Genomic DNA, 5,157 nt, shown 5'->3' with positions numbered 1-5,157 from the left:
TAAGTAATACGTAATACTAATAGTATAAGTATATATAGTATATATATATATTTTATTATTATTATTTTTTTTTTTTATATAACTTATATTAAAGTTTTATTCATTACCCATTCAAGCCGTCTCCAGCCATTAATAGTTGCTTATATTCGTAACAATAGCCCAAATGAAATTATATTATTATTATTTGTATACACGGGTGTGTTTATGTCAGCGAAACGGATTAATAAAGAGTAACTAGACACCAGTCTGACGTAAAAAGTTTGTCTGTGATAGAAAACAATTAGTTTCTCTCGTTTTGTTTTGTTTTAGTATTTCAGTATTTCAGTAGAGAAGACGAATGAATCGCAGTGTTGATATTAGGAGAGTAATAGCTGAAAGCAATACTTGACTGAACAATAATAATCTGTAAGCTGATACTTCTCGTACTTAGGGTAGCAGCATTTTCCTGATAAAACGGCAGACAGTTCTGAAGATTTGATTCTATTTTCTAACATGATTGTGAAACGCACAGGCAATAATAACTGGTGTACTCTCTTCCTATTCAGGTTTGACGTAGTGCAAAAATACATAGAAGGAACACAAATTCGGTATTATTGAAACTCGTTCATGACTATTGCAAACCCATACTTAACTATTATAAACACCACTGCAAACAGTGTAGCCCAACAAAGGAGCGTATTGTAAGGTGTACCAATAAAAATAGCGGAATACTACTTCCTCCTTTAAGAGAAAAATGATTGTAACGTCTTTAACAAAGATTACGTTTTCGTTGTCAAAATAAACACAATGATGAACGAAAATGATCTCATCTGCAGTTCTAGCTTAGAATAACACTTTATCTCCCAATAAGATGTCGCAGCATTGGTTTTTGTTCCTTATTCAAATAGTATAGTAATTAATTCATTGCTAGAATTGATTTTTTACTTCTACATATTAGGACTGAAGAAATCAAGGTGCATGATATTCTGATAGCCTAAAGTAATGCCAAGCCTTTCCCCCAATTCCTTTGTATCAAGATGTTCTGATAGCCTAAAGTAATGCCAAGCCTTTCCCCCAATTCCTTTGTATCAAGATGTTCTGATAAGGTGAGGTAGTGCCAAGCTATCTTTCTTCCTATCAATAGTTACCTTCGAAATTAACCGTTTTTGTTTGGTTGTTGCTAAGTAGAAAGCTATAAAATGAGCTATTTGTGGTCCCCTTACCACGGGTAATGAAATTATAGAAGCCAAAATTGAAAATTATTAATATATTTGGTTAGTTTTAAAAAGCACGCGACGAAAATAGTATGTAGATGCATTTGGAGAATGTTTATAGGAAGGTAAGCAGGTTCATCATGGAGATATGAAAACCAACCTTCAACCACTCTGGTAAAATTTCAGTGCAGGTAAGTAGGTTTACCATGGAGATCAGAAAAACCAACCTTCAACCACTCTGGTAGAATTCAGTGCAGGTAAGCAGGTTTACCATGGAGATCTGAAAACCAACCTTTAACCACTCTGGTAGGATTCAGTGCAGGTAAGCAGGTTTGCCATGGAGATCTGAAAACCAACTTTTATCCACTCTGGTGAGATTCAGTGTAGGTAAGCAGGTTTACCATGGAGATCAGAAAAACCAACCTTCAAACACTCTGGTAGGATTCAGTGTAGGTAAGCAGGTTACCATGGAGATCCGAAAAAAAACAACCTTAAAACACTCTGGTAAGATTCAGTGCAGGTAAGCAGGTTTACCATGGAAATCTAAAAAAAACAACCTATATCTACTCTGGTAAGATTCAATGCAAGTAAGCAGGTTTACCATAGAGATATGAAAACCAATCTTTTTAGAGTAATGGCTTCAATAGAATCTCTATTAAGGGGACACATTAAACTCTGAATCAAGTTCGTAACAAGCTTTTCTAATACATTGATTGTGTTTAAAACATCTTCTAGAAAAATAGTATTGCATACTTAAATATTTTTAATCATGTACTTTTAATTCAAAATCAATAATAACTTTGCAGATGTTGCCCTTGTCGTGTGCATGATTATTTATATTATGTAAATATTAACAGCCTGTTACAGCTATAATAGCAGTAAATACAACAAAGTATACATCCAATTATTTATGTCCATTTCATGTTGTAAAACACCCCGATAACTTTGACTTTTCTGTAGACTTTACCAAATAAATTGTTTAACGTCGTGGAATGACTAGCCTTAAACAACATAATCATTTACGTAGTAAATCTACTGTATCAATGCGGCTCATACGTCTGAGATATTTTTATAGAAAAGCTGCATACTATTTATTCATTGAAATAAATGATGAGTTGATAAAATTATGTTAACAAACCTATTAACATTTATTTCTGAATGTGCCGAAACTAGTTTTGATTTGATTTGTTTGAAGTTAAGCACAAAGCTACACAATGTGCTATCTGTGCTCTGCCCACCACGGGTATCGGAACCCGGATTCTAGCGTTGTAAGTTCGCAGACATTCCGCCGTGCTAATGAGGGGCCCGAAACTACTGTGTGGTTGGTGTTGTGCTGTCGACTATATACACGTTGCAATGTTCTTCTGCTGGTCTAATGGAATTCTAGTTGCTACTGTAGCAGAAGTAAATAATTTTGTTAACATAATTTCAAGACAAAGTTTGGTTTAGAAATATATCAATACTTTACTTTTCAGTGAAATCTTTTTCCTGGAATATAGATACTATAGTCCATACTTTTCATTGAAACTAAATTGCATGGTCACAAGTATCGGATTATTGGACTTATAACATTAATATGTTTAAAATACGTACTTAACAATCAAGTTATTTACTACTACTTACCACCAATCACCTTAACACTATTGACTTATATAGTTAAATATAATGAATTAATTCCAAAGTGCTAAAATGTTTGCACCACACATATAACACTAAGAAAGTCATTTCCATTTCTTGGTATATGCTGTTATGATTAGCTTGAGAACTATTGAAAAATGCTTTCGCGTGTAATGAAGATTGAAATAAATTTATTCTTGATTATTCCAGGTCTTATGAACGTCAATGTTAACAAGAGGGAATCCTCAATAGCCGCGGTACTTGAAATTCGTTTAGGTAGAATTAGAGTAAATTAATCAATGAGACCTCTTTTTGTTTCTTCTTTTTATTAGCTTTTTTTTTTCGCCAGCAATACCAAGCGTGGGGCGCGCGTATACCCGATTCGATTTTATTACTCATCAGGACCTCTACCAGCCTACCTTCAAATTCAAATTATTTTAGGCACAATTAGAATAAATTAATCTATGAGATCTTGGGCGTGGTCAAATACATCAATCGAAAGGGTTTAACCTCCTGAATTCAAAAACTGTAAATAGATCTCCAATCGGTAAAGAGATGATGGAGCCATGAGCTAAAAGTCTGTGCTTGAAAAACAAACAAACTCAGAGTCGTTCTATGAGCCGCTATGCCGCGGCTAAAAAAAAAACGCTCCAGTAACTCAAAACACTAAGTTTCAAAATAATGAATTGTGATATTCAATGACTATATTTTACTCTGCGCTTTTACGCCGAGAAAAATTATTTGAAGTACCCATTTAAAATGCTCGAGGATAAATGTTATGAATACATTGTAAATAACAGCTGTCAAGAACTAAGGTAAGAATAACTTTACATAAAACAAAAGCTACTAAAAACATCCCAACTGCTCATCAATCTCGTAAGTCAGGAATATTTACTGTTGCTGAAGTATCAAGGAGAAATGTTAACAGCCAAACAAACTATGCACGTTTTGGTTGGACAACTACATCCAAATATTTACAGTTGGAAGATAAATTACTGTACCCTGTATAGATCCAGTAAATTTCTGGTTCGATTACATCCTCATTTAACAAAGCCATTTAACGTTTTCTGCTTGATAAGGGGTCATTCTTACATATACTCAGGTATACCTTAGTTAGTTTTAACATTATCTCATCTTCACATCCTGTCAACCTTCTGTTCAGAAGAAGTAGTGACTGATTTTGAGAAACAGTTATATTCACGGGCTACAGGAGATTATCCTACACGTAAAGCGTTTATAATATCTTGAAAGAAGACGGCCCACTGTGTCCAATGTATATCAACCATGCCCTGCTATTCCCAAGAGAATCGAGTTTACTATTTCTGGATGTAACCGATATAATTCAACTCCAGAATATGTAGGCTGTAGAGCTAAACGGGCTATAAATCTTAATGACCCACGAGCCAAAAGGAAACATAGTTTTATCAATATATATATATATATATCTTTTTTTTTTGCTGAACTAGCCAAACTTTCCCTAAAATTAATCCATTGTCAAATTGGCGCTCCCTGTATCAGTTATTTGAAGCTACCCAGGGGAACCATAAGGCACAGACACATTTCACCTGATTGTTTTATATAAATAGCTAATCTGTTTGAAAATAACAGTCGATATGTTTACAAGAATATTGTTTGTTTTTTGAATTTCGCGCAAAGCTACACGAAGGTTATCTGCGCTTGCCGTCCCTAATTTAGCAGTGTAAGACTAGAGGGAAGGCAGCTAGTCATCACCACCCACCGCCAACTCTTGGGCTACTCTTTTACCAACAATAGTGGGATTGACCGTCACATTATAACGCCCCCACGGATGAAAGGGCGAGCACGTTTGGTGTGACGGGGATTCGAACCCGCGACCCTCAGATTGCGATTCGAGCGCCCTAACCACTTACAAGAATATGTAAGAAAGTAAAAAGAGCAGAGTGAAAGCAAAATCCGAAAGTTATGCAATCTCGTTTAGAGTGACATTAGTATTTTTCTGTGAGAATAATATTTATGTTCAGTAAAACATTTATTTCTATACAAAAAACACATACACACACAAAACAAATTGAAGAGAGATACTATCTAGTAAAGAAAAACGCCTAATGTGGAACGTTTTTCTCGTTGTAAATAAGAGGGAATCCTCAATAGCCGCGGCACTTGAAATTCCTTTAGGCAAGATTAGAGTCAATTAATCTATGAGTCTTTTTTCTTTTATTTTTTATTAGCTATATTTTTGTGCGCCAGCAATACGAAGCGTAGGGCGCACGTATACCCGACTCGATTTTACTACTCATCAGGATATCTACCCTCAAATTGAAATTCTTTTAGGCACGATTAGAGTAAATTAATCTATGAGACCTTGGAC

The 5,157-nt window shown here is 34.8% G+C and overlaps 1 protein-coding gene across 2 annotated transcripts in view; it reads right to left on the bottom strand.

The window, feature by feature from the left end:
* Positions 1-5,157, bottom strand: part of LOC106461373 (CUGBP Elav-like family member 2) — a 166,239-nt gene that overhangs the window by 61,770 nt on the left and 99,312 nt on the right. The window lies entirely within an intron of this gene.

Source organism: Limulus polyphemus, unplaced genomic scaffold, assembly GCF_000517525.1.
Source record: "Limulus polyphemus unplaced genomic scaffold, Limulus_polyphemus-2.1.2 Scaffold38, whole genome shotgun sequence".
Taxonomy (NCBI): Eukaryota; Metazoa; Arthropoda; class Merostomata; order Xiphosura; family Limulidae; genus Limulus; species Limulus polyphemus.
Note: the sequence above shows the minus strand (reverse complement) of the source record. Positions and strands in the feature narration are given on the sequence as shown.